This window comes from Ursus arctos, unplaced genomic scaffold (assembly GCF_023065955.2).
Source record: "Ursus arctos isolate Adak ecotype North America unplaced genomic scaffold, UrsArc2.0 scaffold_21, whole genome shotgun sequence".
Classification (NCBI taxonomy): Eukaryota; Metazoa; Chordata; class Mammalia; order Carnivora; family Ursidae; genus Ursus; species Ursus arctos.
Window position 1 is genome coordinate 19,665,675 of NW_026622886.1, and position 22,710 is coordinate 19,688,384.

Consider the following 22,710-nt stretch of genomic DNA (forward strand, 5'->3'; position numbering starts at 1 on the left):
TCCTATGATCACCAAGGTTATGCTTATTTTAAAAGTGCCTTAAATTTTTTTGGATAATTTCTTTTGATCTGTCTTCAAGTTTACTGACCTTTTCGTCTGCAATGTCAAATCTGTTAAGACCATTCAGTGAATTTTTTATTTCATATATTGTATTTTTCACTGATAATTTATATTTCTAGTCATGATTTCTACAATCTTGTTTATTTTTTTTAAGATTTTATTTATTTGAGAGAGAGCAGAGAGAGCACACGAACAGGAGTGAGGGGCAGAGGGAGAGGGACAAGCAGACTCCCTGCTGAGAAGTGAGCCTGATGTGGGGCTCGATCCCAGGATCCCAGGAGCATAACCTGAGCCAAAAGCAGACGCTTAACCAACTGAGCCACCCAGGTGCCCGTATAACCTTGTTTGCATTCCTCTTTTGCCCACACATAATATCCCTATTTTCTTTTAAATCCTTGAATATATTTATAAAAGTTGTTTCAAAATCCTGGGCCATTAATTCTAACATCTCTGTCAACTCCGGATCTGTTTCTATTGACTATTTTTTCTCCTGAAGATGTAACACATTTTCCAGCTTCTTTGTACATCTGGGAATTTGCTACGGTGTGCTTGACTTTTGGGATGTTACTTAGTTGAGAGTCTCCCTGTCGTAAGTGTTCACTTTTTTTCTGCATAGTAGTTACTTCATTTGCAGCTTAGCTTGCTTTTGTCAAGGTTTGGTTTTAGGCTTTGGGAGGGCAGGTCTAAAGTTGTTCTGACTCTAGGGCTAGAGCGGCATATTCCTAACATTTGACTATTCTGGAGTATCAACTAATTGCTGTGGGATTCTAGTGAAGCTCACTCTAGGGTTTATCAGAGGCAAAATATCTCTGGAATTCCCATTCAGATTACATCTCACAAATAGTTGTTCTCTGTCAGACCTCTTGGAACCTCACCCTAAACATGTGTAGCTCACTACCTAACCAAGACTCAAGGAGATCCCAATTCATAATTTTGGGGCTCTCTTCTCTCAGGTGCCCTACCCTGAAAATTCCAGTAGCCTCAGCATTCCTGAATTCTGATCTATCTTTGCTCTACCTAGAAAAACCATTCTGTTCTTTTTGGACTCTTCTCTGTGCTTTGATTTACAACACAGTCCCAGGCAGATTTTTTTCACATACTGAATTTTCCATAGGGATGAATGAGAAGTTCACCTTGTGCATTTTTCTTCTCTCAAAGATTATGCCCCTCTATTGCCTATCATAATGCCCAGCACTACTCCATACGTTTGGTCCAGCACTATAGTGGTTTAAAGTAGAAAGAAAATCTGATACCTATTTTTCTATTATGGCTGGAGCTGGGAGTTGTATCCAGTGAGTTTTTGTTCCTAAGTTTTGCTGTAAGACCTAGGAGTTTTGTAAATCCCTAGGGAAGGAAGAGCTAAGAGGACAAGGGGAGAAGAAGCCCCTAATGGTTAGGCTCCAAAATGTCAATACCGGAAGAGCTTAAGGCAACAGTCAGGTTCCAAGGAAGGAGTTTGAATTTTCAGATGAAGACCTCTTTTGCATAAAACATCAAGAAAATATCTATCGTCTATTTCAGAATGCAAGGATGGCTTGTTGAGGGATAATACGGAGGATTTAAGTCTTCCTTAGCCTACTTTGAGACATGACTTCTAAACACCTGGTTTTCAATAGTATGGTAGGCTAGAGAGTAAAATGAAATTTCAATTGATTAAAGAAAATAAAGCAATGTGTGTGTTTTTTTTTAAGATTATTTATTTGAAAGAAAGAGAGAGAGAGCACAAGCAGGAGGAGCAGCAGGCAGAGGGAGAGGGAGAAATAGGCTCTCCGCTGAGCAAGGAGCCCGATATGGGGCCAATCCCAAGACCCTGGGATCATGACCTGAGTGGAAGGCAGATACTTCACCGACTGAGCCACACAGGTGTCCCAGCAATGTGGTCTTTCTTATATAGGGTGTTTGGAGAGTAAGTTTCAAATTCTCTAAAGAAACACTTGCAAAGACAATTAGTTAAGTGAGTCTCTGCTGTGGCCATCTGCCATCATGAGATATTTAGTTCTGATCATTAGAAAATTTAAAAAACCAATAGAAACCTAACCAAAGTGTTCCTATAAATTCTTGAAAAATCACACTAGCAATGATTAAGAAGAGGGGTCTTTCTCTCAGTGTGAAACCGAACCATAAACACTAGAGAATTACATTTCTCTAGTGTAGTTAGAATAATAAAGAAGAAAAAGACTAACATCCCTTTATGACATGTATTTATCCATCTGCAATAATTATCTTGCTGATAACTGCAACAAAATACGTTTTGTAAGCTATTAGCTAAGCATACTATTTATAATTCATAAAAGACCTTTTTTTTCATCTTTAAAGGAGAAACATGTCTATTTGAAGGCATTCAGTCTTGATCCTAAGTTTTTAAGCTCCTTGAGAACAAAGAAATCCACTCTGGCTCATTTCAGCAGTGAAAGGATTTTATTGGAAAGAGAATAAACAGCTAAAGTTGCTAATGGAGGCCCAGAGAGGAAAGATTGGAAGATGCCAGGAACAACGCCCCCAGCTGGGCTGCCAAGCTGCCTCAGTGACACCTTCAGAGTTCCCCCAGCTGCGGCTGCCATCACTGCCCAGCACTGGGCATTACCACCATCTCCTCTGAGACCGCAGCTTCAACAAAGTGGATGTCTCTGCCTTTGTCCTTGCCAGATGGATTCTGCGCAGAGCCACCATCATCTTTAAAACAAATTCAACACAGATAGGTCTGATTGGTGGACCCAGGTGCCATGGTTGCACCCTTGCTACATAAGAGGCTGGGAAACCAGATTGTGACTTCTACGCATAAGATGGGAGATCACCCCAAACACAGAGACAAATTTCATCCACAGCTGCTAGGCATAAGCCAACAAATAAAAATATAGATAAATAAATAAGGAAAGCAAGGAGGAACCTTGTTATTTGGATCAACTGCCCTGTTTTAAAAATTTGAGGAAACCAAGGCACATGGATAGGAAGTGACTCATCACAAATCTATTCCTTCTCTCTCTAGATTCACTTTTCAACTCTCAGGGATGACAAGTACCTTGTGTATTCCTTTCTTCCCCTTCCACAGAAGACACCTTAAATTGACTATAGTACTCATTCTTATGGAGCCCAGCTTTGGCCTTACAATTGTTCTCAACACGGCCCTTCGAGCAGCCACAACCACAATTGGCACAAGAAATGAAAACTATTTGCCATCCTTGTACTGCACGAGGCTGACATTCACTCAACAAATTCTTAAATGAATTAATGAATAGAATAAGATTTAGTATAATTAACACTTTTGGAGTCCACAAAAGATATTTTAGGTTATTGGTTAAATGATCTCTTTGAGACTTAATGTTTATTATGCCCAGTTGTCTCTATTTTGGTTACTGGCACAGATTCATAATTTGTTTATAACTATTAAAAAACACCAGGCTGCAACTCGTTGTCTTGCCAACAATAGCACCAATCTGCCCATTCATTCAGATGACTTTTCTCACTTTGCTACTGTCAAATGTCCAAGTGAGATGATGGCTTGGGAGGTTTCTTTTTAGTAGGGGAGGCAATAAACACCCAGATGCCACTATATTCCTGTCATTTCCCTTTGGAAGTGGGTTGATGGCTGACCAACTCTCTAGCTTCTGTCACTGCTGAAATCGGTGTGGGTTTCACTATACTGTATTAGTGTGCATCAAATCCAGATATGAAATAGGAATGGTTTCCAACTTAGATAATTCAGTGAGTATAATGTTTGTATAAAATGGTCACAGGTTGGTTGGTTTTTTTCCCCACAAGTTATGCTATTGGATGCAAGTGGCAGAAATATCAATTCAAAATGTCTTAAAAAGAAAAACAAAACAAAACAAAAATAACTTCACGGTCTCCTTGACAGAAACATCAAGGAACAGATCCGCTTCCAGGGACTCAAATGAGGTTACCTCCAGACTTTGCCTTCTTTAGTGTTAGACCTTGTCCTCGGGATTCACAAAATAGCTACTGGAAGCTCCAAATTCGTACTCTCCCAGGCTTGAATCCAGTGGAATAGACAACACTTCTTGGGAGTTTCCACATAAGTATTATTATTCCCTTCAACTGCGACAAATTGGTTCACATGAACACTCTGGAACCAATTACTGTGGCTTGGGTGATTCAGTGCTCTGATTGGCCATGTCTAGATCACATGTTGCATCCTGGATCTGAGGTTGTAACCAATACTATTATACCTAAATAACCAATAACCAATACTGTTATACCTAAAAACAGTGAATGTCCACTCTAAGGGCATCCTCAGACATTGTCCAGCAGGGAAGAGAGAGCACACTTGAAGGGATAATTGAAGTGAGTTTAACGAAGGAACCACACAAGATGTGTGGCAATGGTAAGGACATCAACAGGATGGAGAAATGCCCAGAACTAGGAACAGTGGAAAACCATTACCACCACTTGGGCTGAAGGGCCAAGAAAGCGAGCTGTTACTGGGCCTGGGTGAGAGGCAGAGCCCTGGATATGAACCACCAGTCAGAGCTATGCCCACATGTACAGGAACACAGCCATTACCAAGGCACAGCCCAGAAGGGAGGGAGTAGAGAGACTAAATTCCTCCACCTCCTCTCCCAACTCCTGACCTCCTTCTGGGGCCTCCTACTGGCCAGACCTAACAGAAGCCAGAGGGCAAGGAGCTGGGGTGATAGTCTGCAGAAGCTAGCCTTTTGGAATAGAAAGCAGGGTGAAAAGGGGCTATAGAGTGGATCTGGAGAGGCGAACTAATAACTAGCACCTCTATTTTTTCTAAACTAGGGGTTAGCAAATTAGAGCCCATGGATCAAATTTGGCCCACCCCTTGTTTCTATAAGTAAAGTTTTATTGGAGTACATTCAATAAGCAAACATTTATTTACTTATTGTCTGTGGTTGTTTCTGTGCTATGATGGCAGAGCAGAGTATTGTGAGAGAAATTGAGAAACATACCAATTCATGAGTGTTTATGTTTCCCCCAAAAGCAAGCAATCCTCTGACACCAGCTGGGTGTCCTATCATTCAATTCAATTCCTACCCACCTGAAGACAGCATCAGATCCCTCAGCTAAAGGCTCAGTCCAACAAGACTGTTCCCTTCAACTCCCACTTCAGATGCCACTGACAGGTCCAGGTTGTCAAATGTGCTGACTGACCAGCTATAGATTAGAGGTTCCAAAGACCCCCTCCTTGTGTTAATTTGCTAGAGAGGCTCACACAACTCAGAGAAACATTTAACTTACTGGATGACCAATTTATTATAAGAGGATATAACTCAGGAGCAGCCAGATGGAAGAGATACACAGGGAAAAGTATATAGGAAGGGGCATAGAACGTCTGTGCCCTCTGGACTTGCCACTTTCCCCAAATCTCCACTTTCACCAACCCAGAAGCTCTCCAAACCCCATCCTTTGGGGTTTTTATGGAGACTTTATTATATAGGCATGACTGATTAAATCATGGCAACTGGTGATTGAACTCAATCTCCAGTCCTTCTGAAGTTTGGGGATTGGAACAGAAAGTTCCAACCCTCTAATCACATGGTTGGCTTCACTGGCAATAAGCTTCCATCCTTAGATGAGGTACAAAAGTCACTTCACTAATATTACAAAAGACTTGTTGCTTTCATCATAGGAAATTCCAAGGGTTTTAGGAGTTCTGTGCCAGGAATAGGGACAAAGACCAAATATGTATTTCTTATTATAAATCACAATATCACAGAAACCATATGGCCCACAAAGCCTAAAATATTTACTATCCAGCCCTTTACAGAAAAGATGCACTGACCCCTGGCCTACGCCAACTCATCAACTGTGCCTCACACATAGAAGATAGTCAAACAAATTTCTATTGAATGAAAAAAATAAATGAATGACTGAAAGCATTGTTGAGACTCACAAAGTGAATGACCCTGAGCCTCAGCCTCATGAGATAATTGAGATTATAAGCCCCCCCGCCAAGCCTCTTCCCTTTACTCCAGAGCTCCCTGAGGAAACTTACTCCCTTCCTCTGTGGCTACTGCCACAGTCCAACCACCACTGCACCTCTTGATTTCTGCTGTTGTCTAGTCCCCATGTTCAGTTGATATTGTCATTTTCCTTGGCTGCAATATTACTGTTGCCTCTTCTAGGAATTTATAAGAGGGTACGCTCCTAAAAGATTATTATGCCTTTTATAATTCCAAATGGGAGCTTTCTCGTTTCATTTTCATGTCCCTTTTTTGTGCTAGCTTGAAACATGAATGTCAGGGGCTAAGGGTTCATTGCATAGCCTCATCAGGCATCATATTCAAAACTCTCTTGCCCACCCCAGGAACAAGGGCAGCAATGTGGAATTCAGGTGCTTGGATTCTTTCCTCTCTCAGGGAAAGTTCCTGGTGTACTCAGGGTGCTCTTCATAGAACTTGAGACACTTTTTACTTCTGTTCATGAGTGTTAGCCTTAGTGTTGCAGCTCTGCGTTCCCATTTACTTATACATGAATTCATGCACTCAACAGGAGGTCTTCCAGGGGTCCACCGACAGTTATCTTTCCCAGATGCCTAACAGTCAGCTTTACTACCCCATAGTTTTTGAGATAGGATGCAGATTGGCCCATACTCTATGACCTATGATCCCTGCCCTTGTTTAAATAGGCATACTGGGGCACCTGGGTGGCTCAGTTGGGTGAGCGTCCAACTCTTGATTTCAGCTCAGGTCATGATCTCAGGATGGTAAGATGGAGCCCCACATCGGGGGGCTCCACGCTGGGCATGGAGCCTGCTTAAGATTCTCTCTCTCCCTCTGCCCCTCCCTCCCCCACTTATGTGTGCTCTCTCTAAAAACAAAACAAAACACAAATAAACACCCAGGCAGACTACAGGGCAATGGTGATAAAGACGGAACATCTAGGAACAGCGTGGCACCATGACCAATTAAGCCCAAATTAATCAAACACACTTAATGACATATTAGTCAGGGTTGTCCAGAGAAACATATATATACATGTATAAACATATACATGTGCAAATATACATATATGATTTTTTATAAGGAATTGGCTGAGAAGGAGGCTGAGAAGTCCCACAATTTACTGTCTGCAAACTGCAGACCAGGAATGTCAGCAGTGTATTCGGAGGCCTGAGAACTAGAGGGCCAATCGTACAGACTCCAGTCCTAGTTGGAAGGGCTGAGAACCAGAAGCATTGAGGACAAGAGAAGATCAGGAAGCGAACCCGGGCAAAGAGGGAGGGAATTCTTCCTTCCTCCACCCTTCGTTCTATTCTGGCCCTCGACAGCTACCTGACGGCCCACCACATTGGGGAGGTCAATCCACTTAGTCTACCGACTCAAATACTAGTCCCCTTGGATCATAGATGCAGCCAGAAATAATGTTGAACCAGATATCTGGTAGCCTCTGATCCAGTCAGGTTGACACATAAAATTAACTCACGGATGTGCATGGTCATCACTACCGCGCTGTCTGGCAATCAGGCACGGAGGGTGTGTGTTAGTCTGTAAATGCTGCAGTCGCTGGTTTTTACCCAACCTTAGTAGGGATTAGCAGGAGAGAGAAGGGCAAGTAGGAGGGGGCGGGATGCTCTGAGTCATCTTTAAAGACTCCCTGTTAACAGGTAGGGTTGGGAGGTCGGTTGGGTTCCTGGAGAGAGGAGGGGAAGTGGGGAAGGAGCCAGGTGGGAGAAGCAGGGTAAGACAGGAGGCTGGAGGTCCCACTCATCAATGTTGCCCACATTGCCCCTGGTCTAGGGCTGGTGAACTCTCCAGAACCAGGAGGGAAGATGAGGAAGAGTGAAAGGAAGGGACAAGTGTCCACTGAAGGGATTTCTCAGGAGGGCAGCAGCTAACTCGCGGAGCACTGTAGGTAGCTTTGGCAAAACACCTGCGTGGGCACATTTTCATGATATGCCCGCCTGCTGCCGCTGCCCAACAGTCTCTCACAATCTCATAAATGATGCTCAGTCCCTGATTGTTAACAGGAAGCCCGTGATGACTCGTCTGACCCAAGTGAAGAGCCCTAGTTCAATACCCCAGCTGAAAGCAATCAAGTCTGTGGATGAATAATGAAACGAGAAAGCAGCCTTGCCCTTCCACCTGGTGAGGATACGCACAGGGGTCTGTGACCCGGAGGAGAGGGCTCACCCAACCACCCTGGCACGCTGACCTCAGACCTCCAACCTCTAGAACGGTTTGAAGCTCAGCAAAGAAGGGAAATCCATTGAGAACAGTCTGTAAAGCAGCCCCCTCAGACCCAGGTCTCCTCCTCTCACAGATAAGGAAATGCAACTGTAGGAAGAGGTGTGTTACGGTTTCCACATGATCATCCAGTTGAGGCTGGAACCCAGCTGCCTGACTCCTACCTCTAATGCTCTAAAAAAAAAAAACAAACCCTCATAAATAGGCCAAATTGGATAATGGTACTTTCACAAGCATCCTCATTACCAGTCCAACCATACTACAACAAGAGGAGAAATTCTCATGGTGCCTGGAGAAAAGAGGACAGGACACACTGTGAACTGATGGCCTACGGGCCCTGTCCGGCTATATGCACATTTAGTTTGGTCTGCCCAGGGTTTGAAAAAAATTTAGTTGTCAGCATTTTAAAGTTGAGGTACTTAAACTAGATTGATCAGTTTTGGATGTTCCCTGGGAAGCTGTGGCAGCATCTGGCCCTCTTCCCTCCCTGGCAGTATTTTCTTGGAGGACAGCTGCTGCCTTGCTCAGTCTCCCGGACGGGGTGCTCCTTGCTGCACCCTGGTCTCCAGGGGAAGGGGTGCACTGGCTGCTTCGTCTCGACTAGGCTGCTTCCCTCGTTTAGATTAGCTGCAGGCCTGGACAGCTTTTGTTTGTGACCTCTGACTACGGAAAACTCCAACAGCCTTCTGCAATTGTTTTAAAGACTGAGAGAGGAAGAGGCTGACTCTGGACTGCAGAGAAAGAGCTAGCACTCACATAGGGCAAATGGGCTGGGGGGTGGAGGGAGAAGCTTTCTTGGAAATGGCCTTTGGCTCAGTGTCAGAATGAATTTGGACACTTCTCCTGACATGGTCCCAGAAAGGGTTTGGACACACAGATGCCTATCTATCAGGGAAAATGAAGAAGGGATTCTTCCATTCATTACCTTAGGAACGGGACTCTATCCCCTTGAAGGAATGCTTTTGGAATGTTCAGATTTAATACAATTCTTTTTAACTGGATAACGCAGCCACGGAAAGTGTTAAAAGGTGCATAGCAAACTGTCCTTCATGCCTCAGCTCCTCTCTGGGAGGCAGCCATTGTGCCTTGTCTTACCAGAGATGTTCTGTGCCTTTGCACTCTTACACAGTTTTCCTTATAGAAGGACTAACTCACTGTAAAGAGAGCGAGAAAGAATGGCCTTACAGAGAGATTTTCAGATTTATCCATACACACACTTTTACCAGTCCCCTTCTGGGACTCTTCAAACACACACATGCAATCATGTGAGTCTCCTACCTCAAATCCCCCGATGGTTTCCCATGGTTCCTAGAATATAGGACCAACTCTAGCCTGGCTCCCAAGGCCCCGAGTCACCTAAATGCTGCTGCCTCCCTTCGGTCATCGCTTCTTGGCAATATGGTCTTACATTCCTTGTTCCAGCCAGACTGAAGTCCCATGCACTTCCTGCTGGGAACCACACTCTCTCTCTCGTGTCCTTTCTATGGTACCTGCGGCTCAGCTGTGTCTTACCATTCACTTCTGCTTGTCATTTACCTAGGCCTTCTTGGACACTGAGGCTGGGTAAGTGTCCCTCTGCCCTGCTCTGTAACTGCAGGCCAGGTTGTAACACCCCCTACAGCTTAAGGTAATTGCTCCCACCACAACCTGTCTCCCCAGGCGGGCTCTGGGAAGGCAGGGACTCGCCTGTCTTCACTCATCTCTGTGTCCCCGGTGTTCAGCACATGTCTGGTATAGAGAAGACACTAACACACAGTCACTGAAAGATCACGGGCTTGGCTACTCACACCCCACTCCATTTCTTGGCACAAATGTACGTTGGTGGCTGCGTAACTTGTTTTCTCAGAAGCGAGAGAGCGTTTTTATGATAACACAAATTCCAAATGTCCACTTTCTGATATTTAAAGATGTCACACTATATGAGACATGAAATAAGGATTTCCTTTGATCTATCTGCTGCTTAGCTCTGAAAAGCTTTGATCTTCTGACAAAGGACTCCGAATCTGCATTAAACAGCCACTAAACGGATCGTAATTTTCTGTGCCCAGAACAATAAACCAACAGATGTTTGGAAAGGGCATTTGAGGAAATGAAAAGTGATTTATAAGAATACAACGGAGCCAATAATTTAGTGCCCCAAAAACAATCATTTTTAAGAACTGTTAAAAACAAGACAACAGGCCCCAACTGGAGATGCTTATGCTAAGCCCCACATCACCAAACCAAAACTTAATTACACTTTTGGCTTTCTCAGGAATGCAAACTTAAACCAATCAGGATTCACCTACACAGTGTTATTTAAGTAATCTGCCTGATAGACCCCTGCCTTCCCCTAAAGGAAAGTAACTTTGCAATAAAGCAACTTGATTTCCTGCCTCCTGTAACTTCCTCGTCCCTGCTCCCTTCTGCCTATAAGTTTTTCATCTGTACAGCAACTCCAAGCTCCTTTCTTTCTGCTAGATTAGATGCCCCCCGATTCAAAATGATTTTTGCTCAGATAAACTCTTCAATTTTTTAATACGCCTCAGTTTAACAGTTTTGGTGTAAGAAGATGGAACCAAAGGAGACGCTCTCCAGCCCCAAAGGAGGAAGCAAACATGGGTACCTGGGAGCGCCTGCAGCCGGCTGCTTTCCCGCCGCCTCAGGACGTGGGGGGAGTCCCTCTAGGATCCTCTGCAGCTCTTGCCCCCTCTAGGATCCTCCACAGCTCTTGCGTTAGAAGCTTCCAGACTTATTTGAGCGTTCCTTTCTCCGGACTGGGTCCGACTTGGAAACCAGACCCGGTCGACTTAAGTTGGCCTGGGGTGGGGGTGTGGGGGGCTGGCCGGTGTGAGACCTCAGGTGAATCAAATTTTGTTTTAAGGCTGAACAAGCAGGTTAAGCTTACCAAAGATAATCTCCAATTACAGCGCCCGCAGCTGAGAACTTTTCACCTAGATAAGCTTATCCATTTACAAGGTGCCCTACAGATAAACGGATCTCAGCCAAGCATTCCCAGAAAAGGGTAAAGAGAAATTTATTTTTCTCCCTCTACAGCTTCTGGTGACCAGGATGAGACCCACTGGGACACCCCACTCACTCCAAAGCCCTTCGACAGGTTCCTGGGGAAAGCGGCAGAAGTGGGCAAAGGGCGAGCATTCTTATCCAAGGGACTCTCCCAGATTTCTAGATTTCTATGTGTGGTGTCTGGTGGAGAGAAGCTTAGACTTTTGGGTAAAGTTAAACATCTAGAAAAATGTTCCTGGGAAGAGTCATCAACACTTCATTGTCTGCCTTGGCTCCGTCTCAAGGCTGTGGTTTCAACCACTTCAAGGCTAGAGCACTACCAAGCCCTGGTCACAGTCCCTTTCTGGGGCAGAGGATTTAAATAAAAACCTCCCCCCTATGTTTCCAAGTCAGGAAAATAAAAGTAGCCTGGCAACGGGAGTTAACAGAAATCCTATTTACACTGCTGTTAGAAAGCGCATTTCCCTCCAGGAGATTATATCCCTTCAAGGACCTCCTCTTTCTCTGCCCTCCCCTGCCACCTCTGGCCGCACAGTGGGTGAGAGGTGAGAAGAAAACTCTTCTTCATGATGGATACTTTGTTGAGAGCTCCAAGGGTCAAGGCCCAGGACCTGGGAAGCCCCTTTGTGTTTGCATCCAACGGGGCAAGACCAGGCAAGACAGGACGTGGATAGAAAGGACAGCCAAGGGGCACCCCCCCCTTAGAAAACTCCTGTCCCGCTAATTGCCACCTCCCAGACCATTAGGAGGAATCAGGACTTCGGGTCCCCTAAGCATGAGTAGCGTGACCCGACTCTAAAATTGTAGCTGGCTTTCCTTCACCTTCCTAATATTTTATCCCGTGGCCCCTCCACCCTTCGAGTGAGGCTGTTTTGCGTTGTTGCCTGTTCAGTGGGAATTGAACAGCAGAAGAAAGAAAATGGGACCCTCTCCTGAGTTTTTTTTCATAAGTTAAGCCCTTAAGAGGAATAACAAGACAACAAAAACCAGAGCATGCAAGATCCCATGAGAAGGAGGAAAATGTCTAAATGTTCTTCAGATGCTGGGTGGAGGGGGATAAGTGAAGCAGGGGAATCATGAATACATGGATGTTGGTAGAACTCTGGCACCAGGGCACAGCCTGGGAGGTGGTACAGCAGGCAGTAGAAATGGCCCAGGGATGTGTGCGTGGGGGAAGAGCTTCAGGTAACCAGGGGGTGTGTCCTGGGCCCTGGCGAACAAACCTATGTGTCCAAGAGTGGTATGCAATCTGCGGGGCTCCCCCGACAGGCTCCCTGAGTTTCTTGGGGCTGAGCAGGACCCAAGAGGGGCACAGCCACAGATGAAGTGAAGGGGGGCCCTGGAGGATCAGGAGTTAGAACAAGGCAGGGCTCAGCAGCACACTGCGTGTCCTGACAACTGAGTGCTGCTGGATGCAGGGGCAGGGACGAGGAGATAGCCTTACGGTTGGTGAGAGCCCGGCCCAGGGATGCCAGCTACCTTGACACTGCATCTGGCTCTGGGAGTGCAGCGGCTGAGGAGACTGAGCTGAGACGTTTCCATCCCCACCCGCATTCCCCAAGAAAATGGAGGCTTAGGATATAAATTAAGTTAGCTATGTGGGTTGACCAATATTCTTATATCCTATTGAGTAGAATTCCACTCTGGGGAAAAATTAAGGATACATGGCTCCACTAAAAACCGCTGAAAAGATCCATACCTGACATTCATAGTGGTTGCCTCCAGGTGGTGAAACTACTGGATCTTTCTCTTTCTCCCTCCCTTTCTTTCTTTCTTTCTTTTCTTTTCTTTTCTTTTTTTTCTTTTCTTTTCTTTTTCTTTCTTTCCTTCCTTCCTTCACTTCTTTCCTTCTAAACTTTTTTCCTCTCTCTCTTTAAATGTATCTTCATTTCTAGTTTTTCATAATGAACTATTTTCTAATTTCTACAATGAACTTATATTGTTAAGAAAAAACAATACAATAAAATAAGAAAAATGAAAAATAATCAGCATTCAGGGTTTATTCCACTGTATTTGGAGGATGAAGGAGATTGCACTGACTTGTGTTTGGTTTTCATGCTGGGCCCGGGACAAGCCAAAGATCTCTGATGAACTCCGGAATGTCTTTCATCCTTCCTCCTCTTCTATAAATACCTGGGATTCTGGTCTTTCTAGAAAACTTCCAAGAACCTTCTTTGCAGAGGACCTGCCATTTGTATCTGCTAAATTGGCTACTGTCCTTCACAGTTTGGCAGTTTGCAGTTCAAAGAGATTACATTTAAGGCACTTTCCCTCCTTCATCCAAGCAGGATACTGGCTGTCTTATTTACCTGTGCTTGAGAGGCTGAAATAACTGACAGCTTTTGATTCAGAGGGCAAAATCTAAATAATATTAAGGCCATTTATCAAGAGGAGGCAATCACATTAAATTCCCAACTCCTCGTAATGTAGAGAAATGGCTAAAATGGTTGTGCTTAGTTTTGATCAGAACCTACCACCCTTGCTCAGTTTCACATGAACATCTGATAAGAAATTAAATTAACCATACTAGGTGAACCATATACCGTGTACATTTCTAATTATGGTCTGGAATCCCCATGGCACCCAGCAGGCCTCGGGGATAACCTAGCCCCTGAATCACTTTGTGAGAACTCAGGAAATGAAAATTCATTTAAGTCTTCGCCTATGGCCGGGCAAGTAAATTTATTGCCTCCCACCCCCCAAATCATATCTATTCTGGTTTTAAAGTCCTAGGCTGAAAGCATTTTGCCTTTTCCATGCCATTAACTACTACCCACCTCAGCCCCTACATATGGAGTAATTAGAAGATTCAGGGGGAGTCTTTGATGGCCTTCAATATCTAGAAGTTGTAAGAAGGTGATTTCCAATAACTACCTGATAATGTGATAAGTCAGAGACCTGATTCCTTCCCCCCAACATCCATGCCCTATTGCTTCTACCTCGTGCATATATCTTGAATGAAAACAGCTGTTCTCCATCTTCAGAGACACATCCCCAGGCCAGCCACGGACACTGCCATCTTAGCTTCCCATCTGGTCTTCAGGAAGTGCCATCCTTCTAAAGCACAAGTACAATCCTGCCCTTATCTCTTCCAAAGCTCAGCAATAGATACCCATTGCTCTAAGGGTAAAACTTAAACTCTTTCTCCTGGCTTTCAAGGTTTTTCATTAGAGGTTGCAAACCAGAAGCCTGTGGGATGATGGGTTTTGCTTGGCTCACACAGTGCTTTTATAAATTTCAAGTAAGGCCAATGTTTATAATTTTGAAAATTTTGTGTACAAATCAAAATGTAAGGCTTCATTTGGAAAATCAGGGTATCTGCTAACACTGGCCACAGGCTCTCACATGGAAAGAACTCTCTAGAGCTGAGTTGGGGTCTCCCACATGGATGGAGGCTCTGTTCTTCAGCTCTCAGTCTGCACCACTCTGTTACAGGTCCTTCCCTCGGTTCTTTGAGGTTACCTCCCTGAAGCTGTGGATGGGTAGGTTCCGTGTGACTGACCCCCGGACACTCTCCCATCCTTCTTGCACTGCTCTCTCTTCATGCATGCCTGGTCCAGGTGAGCTAACTTCTCTCAGTCTCCCCCTGCTCAGCCCACCCTCCCATATACACAGTCCGGGCTCTCTGTCCCCCCAGTGTGCCTGGGCTGTTCGCTCTGCACACCCCACCCCAACCCACCTTGGGGACGTCTGATTCCAACTCTTTCTTCGGGTCTCCATTTAAATGTTCCTTTCTTAGGAATGTCTGTTCTGACCTTACCTACCCAGACCCCCACCTCAGATCATGTTTTGATTGTTCCTCCTAAAAGAGCCCTACTGTGCAGGGCCTGAATCTGGTACTCCGCAGTGTGCACTGCCTGGGCATCTGGTGGAACTGGGAGGGCCTCAGAGCTCCCGCAAGCTCCCCTCCCCGCTCTGCTGCCATGGCCAAACAAGCCTCCTTATCCCTCGGCCCAGGTGCAGCTGCTGCTCCTCTCTGACCAGCGGGTTTCAGTTCCCTGCCACCTCATGGAATTATTCAAACAAGCCAGTCCCATCTTCTTGCACGAAGCAAGGGCACCCTACCTTCCTTTTTTTTTTCTTTTTTTTTTTTAAGATTTTATTTATTTATTTGACAGAGAGAGAGCGAGCATGAGAGAGCACAAGCAGGGGAAGTTGCAGAGGGAGAGGGAGAAGCAGGCTCCCTGCTAGCAGCAAGCCCGATGCGGGGTGATCCCAGGACCCCAGGGTCATGACTCCAGCCAAAGGCAGACCCTTAACTGACTGAGCCACCCAGGTGCCCCACACCTACCTTCTTGATACTGCAAAGCTTGCCTCTCACAGCCCTGATGACTCACCCTGAGTGCAACACTTTTGTGGCCTCCTATGGCCTGTGGTGTCCTCCTCTCCCAGGCTGTGGGAATATACATGACAAACACACTGCTTGAGCCTCCCCTGTCCGGTGTCGAGTGGTATGAATTCAGCCATCCCTACAGCCCTAGGCTGGGAATCCCTCCTTCAACAATAGGGGGCAACTGAAACACCCCACACATACCATCACTCCTTGCTCGCTTGCCTTTCCCCCTGCCCCGGACCACACGCTCCATGAGGCCAGGGACCAGGAGAACAAGGATGGGCGTATTGTTTGCCTCCAAATCCCCAGTACCTAGCACAGCGCTTTGCACACGGTGCTTGGCTCACAGCAGGTGCCCCCTAAACCCTTTTAGGAACTGTCTCGGGGTGGTGAGTGTCTCAGCGGCGGGACGCTCAGCCGGATGCAGACGAGGAACATCTTCCGGAGACTGCAGAGGAGCTTTGGCCTGGGTGACGCTGCCCCTCTCCACCCTTCAGAGTCTGTGACGCCAGTGGTCCGTCACTTCGTTTCAGACTCACGCAATTGCTTGTTTTGCCAAGGAGCCCGGGTAGAAAACCAGCCATTTTTTACCAGGAAGCAGAGCTCTCAGTTTTCAAGATGCACTCACTAATGCTAAACAACCTTCATTGTCAAGCACCAGGAGCCCCCATGCAATGAGCAGGACAGTGCTATGGAAGGTGTGACGAAGGTGCAGAACCGAATGCCATTTGTTCTAAAGAACACTATCACAGCCCCCGGTGCTCACGGGGGAAGAAAAAAGGCCCTACCATCTGCAGACAGTTTAGCAACAAATTTATACCATTTCCATGTGTTAGAAATGCAGTTCTAGAAATGAATCTAATCAAGGGGCTGTTTTAGCAGCAAGGATGTTCTCACTTAAATCCAGAAAACCATTTCCGTCACTTCCAGATTTTTAAAGATCAAAATCCAGCTGAGTTTCTGTCATATGCCATTTAGACATCTTGGAAACCAATGCACGTATTAAAATAGCACAACACCAATGGGTTATCATGGAGCATTGTCAAGCAGCATCTTGTAACATTATGGTACTTTAGAGAAGATAGATATTCACAATTTAAATTGGAAGAATGCGCCACGGCTTTTTCTTTCATTTATTGAGTTAAAATCCAAACTGTTTCAGAGGCATAAATTTTGCATATTTTAGAGTTATAAATTTTGCAGTTTATGCAAAATTTATGCCGGTAAGACCAATCAGAGAAAGACCTGGAAATGCTTCATTTTCAGTTATGCCTACGCATGAAACTGATTGGACTAAGTTCAATCCATAATTTAATCAAACTTTGGCTTAAGAAAATCTTCGTTTTGTTCCAACTCTATCCCAGGGGTGAGGAAGGATGTCAGATAGAGACAAATTATTATAACAAAAACCCCTGCTTTCCAAGGGAGACAATGGTGTAAAGTGGTTCTGAGCTCAGGCGTTAGATTTCACTGCCGTGGGTTCTAATCTTGCTTCTGCCACTTATTAGCTGCCTCAGTTCGAACAAATTACTAAACCACCCCCAAACTCATCATCTTAAAAAGGCAGCAATAGGAATACTTACGTCATGGTAATGTTGCCAGGATTGTAGGTGAAAATGCATATAAATGTTTATCATAGCTACTGGCACATAAAAAGAGCTCTTTAAATATCAACTATTATTACCATTATTATTATAGATCGGTTTCACAAAATATCCCAGCAATGAAATCTTTGAAAATTTGATTCTGCAACTGGCTATTGGAATCCAGAATTTGCTCTTGGATTGCCATGGCCATTGGCTCCCCACCAGTTCCATAATTTAATTAATGAACATGTCACTGTGCCAGTTCCTAGAAGAGAAAAAGCCAAGGAAGAGTAGGGATGGAGTTTGGTATTATAGACAATAATATAAAATCAGGAAGGGACGTTACACTAATGAATCAAAAACCCAGCCAAGGCATCAAGCCTTCTGGGTAAGGAGATCATTATCACACAGAAAGTGGGTGGCAGCAGATTTCTTTGGATCTGGGAGCATCAGCCCCCATTATCATGTGATGTCCTTGAGGGGCTGTCATGCCATGACTGGGCTTAGCCATTTGAAGTCCAAGACACAAGGCCTGCAATGATAATGGGCATCCTGAGTAGTTTCAAGTTTCCACAATTGGACTGTTGTCCCCAGGAGACTTGACATGGAAAAGTGGGTCTCAGCACTGGCATGTTGTGTCCCTGTCTTCAATGCCTGTCCTCTAGCTCTGATTGTCTGCAGCACCAACACACATCACTTTGGACATCGGTCAAGTAAGATAGACAAGACTATCCTATCCATCTTATTCAGAAAAGGATAATCATTTTCACCTGGACAGAACCAGCTGTGCCCAGCATTCTGAGGATTATCTCAGCATGACTTACTTGTGGGAAGGCAGGTAAGAAAGCATATTCTCTATCACCTCCCAAGAGGCAAGTACTTAATGTGCAAGGGACACACAATTTGCTTATTGTTACCTTTATATCCAAACTATTGCAGGTCGACATGATCTACACGCACAATTCGAAAATATATAAATATCCTGTGGGCAGGAAACATGGTGATCTTCTTACTCACTGTGGTATGCCTAGAATCTAGCCCAGTCCCTAGAACACAGTGTGTATTCATGAATATTTAACGAATGAATAAATGGGTAAATGAATATACATGAGCTCTCTCACTTTTGTGCCTCGGTCTGAAATCTCTTTCTACTTTTGTCCATTCAGTAAACTTCTACTCATCCTAAAAGTTTCTCCTCAGTTGCCATTTGTCCTATAAAATCATTGCTTTCATTTCAGGTAGGGGAAGTCCTCTTTCTCTTCCGCCATGGTATCCAGCACCTACCTCCATGTCAAGGTTTCTAGACGCAAACAACAAAACCCACTCTGGCTCGTTCAAGCAGAAAGAGATTTGTTAAAGGACATCAGGGGGCTCACAGAATTTTGAAGAGGGGTCAAGAACCAGGTCTCAGTGCCACCTAGCTAGAAGGACCAGCAAGGGAAGAGCCCGATCACACTAACTGCTTGAGGAAAACACGGTAGCTACTGCTGCTGGTTCCTAGCACTGACTACCCAAAGCAGACCCGAGGAGACAGGCACAGCTCCAGCCACCTCAGAACTAGACACCTCTACCACTCTTCTCGTCAGAAGACTCCACCTTGTAGTGTATGGCTACCTCACGTTGATCGTTTCTGCCTCCACTTGTGCTAGAACGCAGGTCACATGCCTGAGCTCCAGCTGCAAGTGGTCTGTGAAACATAAGTTTTACTTTTCCAGTCTGTGTAGCAGAGGAAGGAAGGCAAGCTAGGAGGTGTTGAGGGAGCCATCTAACCATGTGTGCCATGCTTCATAGCACCACTGTCTCCTTTACTTGGTACGAGTTCCTTAAAATCTGAGAGAGGTAAAAAAAAACAACAAGCTCCATGAAGGATCAATGCAGAAGATCCAACATCTGACCAGCAGGAGTTCCAAGAAGAGAAAACAGAGAAAAAGGAGAGAAAGAAATAATACCAATGTATTTCCCAAGATGAAGGATAAGAATTTCTACACTGAAAGGTGTGAGTTTTAAAGGTCCCTTCTAGACACATCTCCAAGAAATTTCAGAGGACCAAAGATAAAGAAAAGACCATAAAAACTTCAGAGAGAAAAAAGTCATCTACAAAGGACCAAGAAAGAAACAGACTGGCACAACAACGCCAGGTCCTGAAAGAAAATGGAACAACATCTTTAAATTGAAGAAAAAATGGTCTTCGACTTAAATTCTATCCCAGATAAAATGTCATTAAATAGTAATAGTAAGATAGATTTTGTTATATGCAAGACCCAGGAAGTTTACCTCCTATCCATTGTTCACATGGGAGTTACTAGAGAAGATGTGCTCCAGTAAAATGAAGAAGCAAATCAAGAAAGAGGAAGTCATAAGATCCAGGGAATGGTGTGTCCAATTTAGGGGAGAATGGAAGAGAAGGAAAACACCAGCTAATTATCAGTCCCAGAAGACAATCAGTCTATATTAGGGGAGGCAAATGGAGAGTGCCAAGAGGAGGTCTCTGGGGGGAATACAATGTCTATTAACTAGATATGATGCTGGAGACATTTTAGGAACATAAGCAGATGATAAAGGCAGAAAATACAAAAATTAAGGCAGTTAGAAATTCCAGAAAAAATTTAAACAACTGAGATGAACGTTATCATAGCTCGTTATTCTTCCTCCAGAAAAATAATAAAGACTGTTTAATGATTTTCAACTTTTAAAACCAGCAAAAGACAAAGCCTGCACAGCAAAAACTATAAATATTATGACTCTTGTTAGTGTAAAGCTACAAATTCAGATGAGAGATGTTAGGCAGGGAGGGGAGGTTACGGGAAGGAAAGGATGACTATGTAATAAATAGTATCTTACAAAGCAAGGAGTATCGCACCCAGCATCCTTACCTCCATCTTCTAATAATAGCACCTCAGTTTTCCTTTGGGTCATTTCTCCTCCCCAACACATGCAGTCTTAGTGAGATTGTCAACCCACATGTCCTACACTTTCTAGCCAATGGGTGAGCATGTGGTCCATTATAAGCCATTCAGACTTTCTCTTCCTGGTAAATTAAGAATACCCATTAATTCACATTGGGCAGTGCCCTAAAGAGACAGTGCATTAATTCTCAGAACAACCTTAGATTCCCAGAACACCCCCTATTCATGGCTTTCCTGAAGCCTGACTCTTCTGCTTCTTTGATTCTATGGGTATCTGTCCTCCTCACTAACCCCCAATCCAATTTTTACATAACTTAGCGAGAATTGGTTTCAACTGGTAAAATATAATAAGATAAATAGAAATTCAATTACAGTGTTTTAAATTATAAAAGCTGGAACGGAGACTAGTGATGTGACTACTAAAGGGTCAGGGGATTAGAAGAGGGATCCTGTGAGCAAAACTCTCATCTCTTAACAAGAAGTCAATGTAGAAAGTGTAAAGCTGATTAATCTTGAAAGGACAACATAGCACATTAGCAATAACCACCGTAATAAAACTAACTAAATACATAAGTAAAACTTTAAAATTTAAAAAGAGAAATGGTCTCTGGAAAAGGGACCAGGTAGGAAGATGTAGGACAAGAGACTATTTCTTCTTATTATAAACTCGTCTTCATTTTTCCCTTTGTGTATACATTAATTGATAAAATGTTTAATGTTAAAAAGGTGGGGAACAAAGATTGTTGGTCTATCTATAATGAAGATGGTTCAGAATTTCAAAGCCTTCTTCTCAAAATAGTCAGATATCAGCCCCTGGAAGCTGTTTTGGAAAATGGCACATTATATAACAGCTCTCTGTCAGATTCTGAGGGAGGGAGCCACACTGCCTCCATTGGTGGATCACCAGGGGACTCCCGGGCTGGGAAGAGGGGAGCTGTTGCCTCCTCTAATGCCCTCACGGGATCCCCACCTGTCGACCACCTCAAGCATGTCTGCCTTTTCTTGACACGTCCTTGCCACACTTAGAGTAGCTGACACAGGGCTTGGACACTTTGACTTGTTCTCTGCCCACCTCCTTAACCAACATCACCCTGCTTTCCTGGAAAATCAGAACTAATCTTATCTCTACTCTCAAGGGATAAGGAAAACATCATCTCCATGTCTTTAAGAACACACGATTTGTTTTGAATGCAAGGCATGGTTTTCACTGTTCTTGTATGCCATTTTACTGGTAATACAAGGACAGATCCTGATAGGGAAGGTGTGGAGATGGCACTTTTCCCAGAGTTGAATTAGGGGAAATCAGAAACTTCAAGGTGTGTTTGTTTTTCTTTAGTGAGTGAAACTCTGGAGGTGATTTAAACCATGCATGGGAATTGTTAGGCAGGATAGACTTTGTGGAAGTAGATGAGAGAGAGGGAGAACCGCACAGTTCTCAGGCTAACCATCCCAAAGAGGAGATTAGTGCGGCAACATTAGCATTCAGCTCCATTGTCAACAATGACCTGAGTTATCATAGCAGGAAAAAATACGGCCACACGCATCCTTTCCCATCTTCACATTCCTGTACCTTTGGATGAGAGTGACCATCTCCCCTTCTCCACATCCCTCTGCAATGCCTGATCCTCGGTCTGAAAGATGGTGAGTGTTCAGAGGAGAGGAATGAAGGAATCCGAGGCTGGAAGATCTGAGGGAAGGAATGAGATCAGTTAGAAGTTTTCAGGCTGCAGACAGAGTGGAGTCGGTGAAGAATTACTCACATTTTAAAGGCAAGCTGCTCTGTACCTTCAGCATGTCACTGAGTCATATATGGGAATTCCCAGAGGTGTCTCATATGTGCTCGTGACCAGTCCCCTCATCCTCTGTTTGGTTCTCTTGTTTAGATATTTGCTTCCTTGGCTCAATTAGCAAATGAAGGGATGATTCTGTCCCATAAGAAAAATGGATGTAATCACTGCATGTCAGAGGGAATATGGTCTGTAAAACCAAGATATTATGGTCATTATCCCAGCGTAGTACCTCGGACAGTACTAGGAAGTGCTGGTATCAATGAAATGGCCTTACAAAATTTATCCAGCATATCATGCGGGCATATCACTGGGAGATTTCAATCCCAATCTTACAGACCAATATTGGTCTATTGGCACAAAAGTACATGTCAATAGCACTATTTTAATAAATTACAATGTATTGTTATGGTGAATTTAAACTCAGTTGAAATTCCAAATGATTTCTGTTCAAATTCTGGCTTCAGTATTTAGCATCTGTGTGACCCTATAGGGACAGGTCTAGATTTTGTAGGGCCTAAAGCTTGTATAATCTGGGGAGATCTTGAAGAAAAAGAATAGAAATGCATGAATTCAAAATCAATACAAGGTCTTGTAAAGAGGCTCATGTAAGTGAGAGGCCGGGGAGAGGCCGGGGCTTCAACTTTATTAGCTTCATGGTAGACCTGCCTTTAGGTAGACCTCGCTTCTGGGAAGAGTTACATGATCATTCTGTATCACAGTATCATCACCTATAAAGTCGGGATAATGATCATCACTTTGTAGAATCCATATATATATGTATTTATGGTCCAAGGTACCGTGTATTACAAGTCAGCATTCTAGAACTGAAAAATTGGGACTCTTGCTATGAATATTCAAATG

At 44.2% G+C, this 22,710-nt stretch overlaps 1 protein-coding gene across 4 annotated transcripts in view; it reads right to left on the minus strand.

Annotated features, from left to right (window-relative positions):
• The window catches only part of CRADD (CASP2 and RIPK1 domain containing adaptor with death domain), a 323,020-nt gene that overhangs the window by 78,342 nt on the left and 221,968 nt on the right, over positions 1 to 22,710 (minus strand). For all 4 annotated transcript variants that reach the window (XR_007189707.2, XR_006409702.3, XR_006409701.3 and 1 more), the window contains one exon: positions 21,630 to 21,746. The gene's annotated coding sequence lies outside the window, so the exon portion shown is untranslated. The remainder of the gene's footprint in view (positions 1 to 21,629; positions 21,747 to 22,710) is intronic.